Here is a 10,677-nt window from a genome sequence, read left to right as displayed (position 1 = left end):
TGTAGATGTTATGAAGCATCTTAATAATTGAGGCCGGGAATACGAATTGACTGAGAGAGTAGAACAATGCTGCCCAGTTAACCAAGTCAAACGCTTTTTCTGCGTCCATCATTAAAATACAGGCTGGAGTCAGATTTGTATTAAAGTAGTCCAATGCCTGGATTAAGAACTCGGTGTTTGCTGCCATATAACGTCCTGCGATAAACCCAGACTGATCTTGGTGGATAACCTCCTGGGCTGCGAGCACAAATCTTTCAGCCCATATTTTCATGAGGATTTTATAATCCGAATTGAATAGGCGAATTGGCCTATATGAGTTGACGTTATTTTGATTTTTGCCTTTTTTAATAAAACATATAATTGTAGATTCCTTAAACTCAATGGGGACGTGCCCACCTAACCTAGCATAATTACATAACTTTTTCAAGGGAGTTACTTGTTCTTTAAAAAAAAACTTATTAAACTCAATTGGGAATCCGTCCTGGCCGGAAGCCTTTCCCCCTGAGGTTGCCTTTATACAATCTTGTATTTCAGAGGTACTTATTTCAAGATTGATTTGATTAACCCCATTTTCGGATATTTTGGGGATTTCTATATTTGCGAAATAATCCTGGATCATTGCTTCCTCTACCTGAAGTAGAGTTAGCCAATAATTTTCCCACCAACTGGCTGTTTTCGTAGACCTTTTGTTGGAAGACTTTTAAGCTATTAATCTCTTCCGCAATAAAAAAATCTCGTAGAACCCAACTTAAAATAATTAATCACTGGATTCACATCCCACGGGAAGACCCCGCATACAAGGCGGACTGGTCACAGCTGGGGACGGATGGAATGCTCTCAGTGCTGTATAACTACCCACAAGTTAAGACCCTACTTGGTCCGACGTTTCACACGGCGTCGTTATGGCACACTGCACAGTCTCGGATGGGCTGGAAGGGGAAACTCACCAGGTTAACGCCATTATGGGACGCTAGAGCACTGGGCAACTTACGGTCCTGTAAAGGATTCGCACAATGGGACGCCATAGGAATTTCGGTGGTGGGAGACCTTTGGAACAATGACACAGTAGTTGCATTTTCACAACTCCAACAACAATATGGTTTGGGCCCCACTGAAACATTCAGATATGTGCAAATCCGACATGCTCTGCTGAAGGCAATTCCACCTGACACCACACTCCCAGACTCGTCCCCACTGGAGGACAGATTACTGACAGACTTTATGGAGCAAAAGGCAACCTCTCTCACGTATAAAAAACTGGTGAATAACCTGCCAGACCCCACACAGAAACTTAAAGGGAAATGGGTTGGGGAACTAGGCGACATGGATGATACAGAGTAGAATGAGGCGCTGGCATCCCCGAGGGAGGTAGGCATATCGGCCAGGTTCCGATTAGTGCAGCTCAAGATTTTACACCGCACTTATTACACCAGGACACTGCTTCATAAAATACAGAGGGCACCACATCCATACTGCCTCAGGGGATGCGGGGAGGAAGGAACTCTGCTACACACGCTATGGGACTACCCCCAAATCCAGGACATTTGGAAGCAAATTATGCGCACAGTCTCCCAGGCCCTTGAAATGTCAGTCCTGCCTGAACCCCGTAAATGCCTATTGAACATTTGGGAACCTACTGACCTGGACAGGTATGGCCAGCTGTGGGTCACGTTGGCTGTGACGGTGGCCAAGCGAGACATTGCACAAAAGTGGGGTGCCCCGGACCTACCTACAGTGGCTGGGTGGATCAGGAATATGAACCTCCTAATGGTAAAGGAGAGGGCGGTGTATGTGCTACGGGCATGCCCCCGTAAATGGAATAAGGTACGGACACCATGGAACAAGTACAGGGGAGAACCATGTGATCCCTTACCGGAAGGCGAGGGCTCGGACTCAGAGGAGGACGAGGACTACTAAATGTGGGGTTGCTTGTTGAAATCTGGCGTGTACCGAAGGGATGTAGGAATGCAAAACTTCTTTAGTGTAGTGCTGAAGGTGTGCAATGGCTGGCAAATGACTGTAAAAAGGGTATAATCCGATGCTACGTGATGACACTAGTTGGGTTTTATGTTTACATGTTACTGAAACTTAATTTAGTCCAGGAGTACTAGATATACCAAAAAGGAGCTGTCGCGAGGTAACGAGTGGGACTGTTATGAGAAGGCGACACAACCTATGCATGATATTTGCTCCTAACTGTTACATGTCTAATTTGAGGAAACGAGTGCCATAGGTAGAAACGCAAAATGTTTTATCCATTTATATCGATGCCGAATACTAATGGTACGCAAACGTGTTATACATGTGTCTATGTACTTCTATATCTTGCCATCCTGACAATAAAGATTTAAAAAAAAAAAAAAAAATCTCGTAGAAAAGTTTTAGCCAGCTCTACTTGGCTCGAATGTTGTTGGAGCTGTAAAGCATATTCCCTCTCTACGGCTGACTGAAGCTTGGATATTTTTAGCTTTCTTTCGTTCGCCTTAGCGCTAGTGTACGCCATGATCTGGGCGCGTGCTGTTGCTTTAAATCCGCCCCAAACAGAGAAGGGTTCAGCTGTGTTGTCATTCATTTCAAATAATTGTGTAATCCATTCTCTGAATTCTGAAACCCATTCCTGGTTTTGTAGCAGGGTGCGATCCAGCTGCCACCTGGGACGCTCCCCATCCACTCCTCCAAGTACTAACTCTAATTCTATTCTGCCGTGGTCCGAAAACGGATTGCATCCAATCAGAGTTCTCGAGATCTGGAAAGATCTAGATATTAAAAAGAAATCTATTCTGGATGCAGTCCGAAACCGGTGGGAATAACATGCAAAAAGATTCACCTTCAGCATTCCTACAGCGCCATGGATCCCTTAATTTATACTCATGTAAGAGTGCTTCAAAAAAATATTTTGTTTTAGGTTTTAGCTCTTTCTTTTTCTTATTAGAAGTATCTCTTAACAAATCTTGAATATAATTAAAATCTCCTCCTAGAACTATCTGTCCTGGGGCTCCCCTTAAAGATTCATACATTTCTGATAACCCGGAAATATCATCAAGGATGGGGCCATAGTAATTCACAAAGTTTATAATTTTATCTTGCAATTTTGCCACCACCCATAGCCTCCTGCCCTTGGCATCTCTGCGAACCTTTACAAATTCCCAGGCTAGATCCCTTGAGAAATAAATAGTAACCCCTCTCTGGGCCACCCCTGTTGATGAGAAAAAGACATTAGAGAAGTATCTAGGAATAAACAGCTTCGGACTATTAGACTTCAAATGAGTCTCCTGAAAAAAAGACCACCTGGGATCTAAGAGATACTACCCATTTCACAAGAGCCCCATACTTCTGTTTATTTAACATTCCATTTACATTAATTGACAGGATATTGCAAGTATTAAATATCATCTAAGAAAAAAGATCTTTTCACTGTTAAGTACCTAATAATAGATCTTAAAAAATGCTATGCCTATTGCACCTATTCCTTTTTACTGCATTTACCCCCCCCCCTCCCACGCCCCACCCAGGAATGTGTAAACTCCATTCCCTGCCACGCAGGCCACATTCCTCCCACTTCCTCTGTTCTGGGTGTTCTTTTGTTACACCCTAAGTGACCCGTAGATCTGTTGCCGCCCCATACTATTATTGTTCTCAATTAACGATTAACGCTGAGAAAAAAAAAAGTGAAAGAAAGGAGGAAGATATCTCAGGAAGAGTCCAGGTTAAATTTTCCCCTTTTTCAGGCCTTTTTCAGGCCCTGGCTCCTGAAGAGATCTCCTTGAGAAGAGATTGTGCCTCTTCTATGTCAGTAAACAAGTAGAATTTTCCTTTAAACAGGACCTTCAATTTTGACTGCTGCGCTATCGAGGCTTGAGCGCCATTTGCTTTAAATAACTGTAGAATTTTTACAAATTCTTTTCTTCTTTTTGCAGCTACTGCAGTCATATCTGAAAAGATCCAACATTTTACTGTTTCTGATACTGAAAACTGACGTTGTTCTCTGGAAAGAATCCTCTCCTTAATCCTGTAATCAGCAAAGTTCAAAAGGTTAGTTCTTGGAAATGTTGAATTTGGAAAGCGCTGGGCCGGGATCCGATGAGCCCTTGTTATTGTCAAGTCCCCCTCAAATTCAGGTAGAACTATGTGCTAAATAAAAGAATTGGCCCACTGGATGGTATCAGAACCTTCTATTCCTTCCGGAACCCCTACAATCCTTAGATTTGACCTTCTGGAGTGATTTTCAAGCTCCTCAAGCTTGATTTCTAGAAAGTTTTTCTTCTTGGTTACCTCCCTTACTTCCCCCGGAACCAGGTACATTTGATCTTCGAGGAAAGAGATCCTAGCCTCTGCCTCCTGAAGTCTATTCGGGATCACCAGCAATGATTCCTCAATTTGTCCATTCTTGAATGTAAGGCAGCTATCTCCACTTGCTAATTATGTTTTATTTTTCGGATCTTGTCAAGAATTAAATTCAGCATTTTGCGGATGTCTAGCTGATATCTCACCTCTGATCTCTCCTCTGATCCCGGAAAGTTATCTTTTCCTGCCAAAAGATTTATGTTAGAATCCAAATTACTCTCATTGAGGCAAAGCTGTACCTCATCACCCTCTGCACATGCAGCTCCCGATACTTCGCTTTGTATATCCGGAGATGGGGGACAGTCTTGCGCACAACTACCCTTGACCATCACCTCTTCTGTAGAGTTTCTGGGAGATTGCAAAGTATGTAGAAGAAGAGGTTCAGGTGCCTTTTCGTGGCAATGAGACTTAGATGTTTTTGTCGGGCTAGGGACGTCGGTTCGTACAATATTAGCTGGTGAGGCTGGTAAGGCTGGTAAGGCTGGTGAGGCGGCCAGAGTTGAGGTTGTAGGGGATAGTACAGAGAGAGTCTTTGGGGGGGTTTCTTTGCAACTGCTTAAAACTCAATTCTTCTAAGACGGAGGTCATGGTCTTTGGAAACATCCAACCTTTGTGGTCCCCCTTGTGGTGGCCTGAGGAACTGGGAACCCCACCTCAACCTGTCAGTAAAGTCAAAAATCTGGGAGTGATATTTGACGACAAGCTCCTTTTCCATCATCACGTGAATGCGGTTGTTTCATCATCCTTTAACATCTTAAGGAAAATAAAGAAACTTTTACCGTATCTCCCCATAGCAACGGGAAAAACACTAATATCCACACTGGTGTTTTCACGCACTGACTACTGTAACGCCCTCTTCCTCAATGCCCAAAAAAAGGTTATTTCCAAACTGCAACTGATTCAAAATGCCTCCGCTAGAGTGTTACATAGCTCTGTTTCTGGACATCTGGACCAACTGCACTGGCTCCCAGTCAGAAGTCGTACGAAGACCCTCTGTATTGTCTATAAGGCAATAAATAACATGGGACCCAAATTCTTGAGAAGTTCTTTTAAGCCTTTGGCAACCCCCAGAACGTTGCGCTCTAATACGGCTCATATGCTTCAGATTCCGAGAACAAGGAAAGTAAACTGGGGAGACAGATGTTTTGCCATAGCAGCAGCAAAACTATGGAACTCCCTTCTCCTCAAAATAAAAATTAGCCCATCTTTGATTATCTTCAGGAAACAGATAAAGACGTGGCTGTTTTCCCAACGGCACGACTTATAGATCTCTCAACCATTGCCTTAAAGTTCTATTTACTGGTCTTCTGCCTTTAGCCTCTAGCGCCGAGACACCCACGGGTATTTGTAGCGCTTTAAAAATTGCAAAAATAAATAAATAAATAAATAAAGAGTGGATACTCCTTTAACTCTTTTCCTCCATTGCCACTTTTATTTTTGCCCTCTCCTCCTTGAGGCGGTGTTTCTAAGACTGGTACCAAGGTGCCAGCTGGCACCTCTGCTTCTAGTTCTGGTTCTGGTTCGGATTGTATTGTTTTATTAAAAATGTCTTGACAACCCATAGCAGCCTTCTTTGGCTCCTTGACTTGCAAAGAGGTAGGAGGAAGAGGTAAATCATCATCTGAGGACTCGGACAACGTATCCCCAGCCGAGCTCTCACCCCCAGTTTTATCCTTATTTTTGTCATTTTCCTTGGCTGCTTTTCGTGAGGTCTTTCTGGCTAAGGCTAAGCGAGTTCTCGCTTTCTGACGGGCAGCCAACTCGACTTTGCTGGACTTTATAAATTCCTCTCCCTCCTTTTGAAGCTTGCCCATTATTGCCTGCAGAGTGGGCAAATTTTAGCCCTCCTTGAATGTTTCTTTCTGTTACGCCCAAAAAACAAAAATAATAATAATAATTTTCGCCAGGCGTTAATCACAGTGATGTACACAACGTAAGAGCTCCAGAACTTCTTATCCCACCACTGCGGCAGGAATCTCCAATCCTCCACCTCAACCCTGGCTCCAGCCCTTGGCAAAAGTTCAAACTGCAGGCTGCCACAGCAACAACCTCGAACCTCCGGGGGTAGTGCAAAATCCAAAGGTAGCAGCACCAAACCCCAAAGAAGCTGCCAAAGCCCCGAGTGCTGAGCCTCCAAGATCAACAGCTCCAGAAAGAGACTCTATGCCTCCGCCTCCAGCTCCAAAGCGCGAAGCCCAGAAGATGCAGCGTCCGAACTAAAGACGCCGGGACGCCGAGACCCTGGATGCCGAGTCTCGCAAAACTAGTGCCTTTGCAGCAGCTTCGTAAGTGGGCTGAAAACCCCTCAGCTTCACACACAATTCGTGGGATGTCAAACGCGGCTCCCCCGAAGAAGCCCGCAAGAGTACAGTCCGCCGCAGAGCAGAAGCAGAAACGGACCCAAACAATAGCGTTTCAGTCGGCTAGCGGCCAGCGTTTCACCGCCATTCCAAGGGGCGGGATTCCAGATCACGGGTCACGGGAGGCTACACAGAGGGGTGGAACTCCGTAGTCATCCACCATTGCCCAATTATAATAGGTGTAGATTTTAATGTAGTTTTAGATTTAAAATTAGGTAAATCAAGCAGAACTAGAGCAACGCCGACACCCAGCTCACGACCACTACTAAAAACCATGATAATGCAGCACACCCTGTGTGATCTTTGGAGAGAAAGAGCAGGTAATCAACAAGGTACATCCTTTCATAATAAAAAATATCGAAGTATGTCTAGAATAGATGACTTCGTAGTAGTCTGGAGCCTCAGAGAAGATATCTCTAATATCGATTATAAGGCAGCCCACCTTTCAGACCACTCCACAGTTTTATTAACATTCAAAATTAGCATCAGGAATGAGGAAAGAAGGGGGACTGTAGACAGCACAATACTGGTTGACAGTGAGATAATGGATAACCTGAAGGATGAGGTTCGAGAATTTATTGTGATCAATAGTGGCTCAGCTACAAATGCAATAGTCTGGGATATCCTAAAAGCTTTCATTAGAGGAAAGATCACTAGTGTAACCTGCTATAGGAATAAGTTGTATAAAAGTGAAATTACAGGGTTAGAGAATAAAATGGAGCAATTAAATATGGAGTTAAAAAGATCAGTTTCAGAGGAGAAAAAAGTGGAAATGAAAAGAAGCAGCTGTTATTGAAAAACCAACTATCAGAGATTCTCCAAATAAGGGTTAGAAAAAGGAGAGATGCTAGCAAAATAGCCTATTTTGAATATGGGGAGGGAGCAAGTAAACTCCTAGCTTGGAAGGTTAAGACAGATCTGAATAAAAACAGGATTAGGGAGATCAAGGAGTATTGGTTCGGAATTATTTTAAATAGCGAGACCGAGATGAAAGAAGCCTTTAAGGATTTTTTTCGTATTTTATATACGGAGGAGAAGGAGGGAATGTTAGATACTGAGATAGAGGGCTGGCCAGCAGATTCGATTCAACCCATAGATCTTAACCAACAAAAAATTCTAAATCAAGCGATTACTCAGGAGGAAGTAGTCAGGGCCATTCAACTGAGTAAAGGGGGTAAAGCAGCCGGACCTGATGGCATTCCCATGAAGCTTTATAACATTTTGGTAGAAGTGCTATCCCCTCTTTTGACATCAGTGATGGGTGAAGAATTAGAGCATGGAATGCAGTTACCGAAATCTTGGAATGAGGCCAGAGTCACCCTTATTCTTAAATTCAGACTACAAAATATTCACAAAAGGTTTGGCCAATAGACTAGCCAAAATTGTGGGCCATTCAATACATGAAGATCTGAGAGGGTTTGTGAAGGGGAGATATTTGTATGAGCTTACTTATGAGCTTATTGGGGCTATTGATTTTGCAACAACTTTCGATATTCCTTTAGCAATAACAACATTGGATGCCTCAAAAGATTTTGATAAGGTGAGATGGTCTTACCTATTCACTGTATTGAAAAGATACAACTTGGGGGACAATTTCTGTAGAGCTATACAGCTAATATATCAGGAACCTGTTGCAAGGGTCTTGGTGAATGGGAAGTTTTCCTCTCCTTTTAAAATACTTAGGGGCACAAGACAGGGTTGCCCCCTCTCTCCTCTCCTGTTTAACTTTTATATGGAGCCCTTGGCTTTCAGACTTAGAAATGCATACAACATTTCCCCTTTTCAACAGGGGGATTGGGTTAGAAAGGTTGCACTATATGCCTATTACCTAATTGTGTATTCATCTGATCTGATCACTGCCTTACCTACCATCTTACGTATAGCATCAGAATTCGGAGAGGTGTTGGGGTACCCAGTGAGTGAGCATAACACATAAATCATGATATGAAATCAAGTAAGCAGTAATCCCCTGATTAAAAGGGAAATGCGATATCTTGGGTTAAGGATAGTTCAAGACATAAATTAAATTGCAGAAATTAATCTGAGGAGGGTGTTTAAAGGGGAAACAACCGTTACAACGCAACTTTTACAACGGACTACTTTTACAACGCAACTACTAAAACGCAGGATCCTTTACAACGAATGCCTTTACAATGCATGACATTACATCGCAGATGCTATTACAACGCATGCCATTACAACGTAAGTATAGGTAAATATATCATTTTATTAACACATTTTTTTCATTTAAAAAAATTATGTAATTAATTAATTAATTAAATATTAATAACTTTATAAATATTAATATTAAAAATTATTATTTTTAAAAAATGTACTATAAATAAATTAAATAAACTAATTTAAGTAATTTTTGTATCAATTAAAAAAAGTTATAAAAAAAATTATATAAGTAATTTTAACCCCTACACTTTCCAGCACTTACCCTACTATTACACCCCCCTGGAGTTAGAATAGTAATTTTTACCCCTACACTATCCAGCACTTACCCTTCTATTACACCCCCCTGGAGTAGGAATAGTAATTTTTACCCCTACACTATCCAGCACTTACCCTACTATTACACCCCCCTGGAGTTAGAATAGTAATTTTTACCCCTACATTATCCAGCACTTACCCTACTATTACACCCCCCTGGAGTTAGAATAGTAATTTCTACCCCTACACTATCCAGCACTTACCCTACTATTACACCCCCCTGGAGTAAGAATAGTAATTTTTACCCCTACACTATCCAGCACTTACCCTACTATTACACTCCCTGGAGTTAGAATAGAAATTTATACCCCTACACTATCCAGCACTTACCCTACTATTACACCCCCCTGGAGTTAGAATAGTAATTTTTACCCCTACACTATCCAGCACGTACCCTACTATTACACCCCCCTGGACTTAGAATATTATTTTTAAACACCTACACTATTTAAAATATATATATATATATATATATATATATATATATATATATATATATATATATATATATATATATATATATATATATATATATATATATTTGCACAATATCTCTCCCTTCAAGGGCGAAAACACGGAGTCGCTATTGAAAACAATTCCAGCACTTCACTGCATTTCAAGTTTCATCGTGGTTTATTTATCCATGGGGTCAAAAAAACAACAAACACCAACGCGTTTCGACAGCGTCCGCTGTCTTGCTCACGGTCAGTTTGTGTGTGTGGCTCACAATGTTATGAAACCTTCTCAAACATTACAGGTACCGCCCACTAGGGGTGTATTTACAAGCATTGTGGGATTTGTAGTTCTAAGCATGATTATTAAACGCAAATTTGGTCAATTACATTTGAATTGTTTCTCAATCCCTTTTGGACAATATTTATCACAATATTTCAAGTTGAAACCAAAAATGTCAAGCTTTAGAACTTAAAACTAAAAACTTAAAGCTTAAAGTCCTGCCCTCCAGTGGGCGTGTTAATCTACCACAATTATTAGCATTATGGGATTTGTAGTTGGAATTGTATTCATTTATACAATATCTCCAATTGCTAGGTACCTGCATGATATCACAATTTATACATAAGGAAACTGATTCATTTTGAAACAACAAAAGTACTGCCCTCCAGTGGGCTCATTTCCTGATACGTATTTAGTGAGCCCGTGTACCAAAGAGTGAGGGAAAGTGACGTGCAAGGGTAAATTTTAAAATAAAATTAGTGATGTTCATAAAGATGAAGAATTAAAAATTATGAATAAGCGGGCGGAGGCAAAACAGTTATAGCATAATGATTGGATTTACTTTAGAGTCCGCTATAAGTGAATATAAAGTTCCTCTGACTGGTTGAGGCCAAATGGGGTCATTGTTCTGAAAGATAAAATGTGTCTGGATTCCTTGCGTCTTAAGAGCTTTTCCATATGGCCTCCCCTGTCTGAGAGAGCCATTGTTTCCAGACCCCAGAAGCGTAATTGCTTCCAGTCC

This window comes from Lissotriton vulgaris, chromosome 2_1 (assembly GCF_964263255.1).
Source record: "Lissotriton vulgaris chromosome 2_1, aLisVul1.2, whole genome shotgun sequence".
Classification (NCBI taxonomy): Eukaryota; Metazoa; Chordata; class Amphibia; order Caudata; family Salamandridae; genus Lissotriton; species Lissotriton vulgaris.
Note: the sequence above shows the minus strand (reverse complement) of the source record.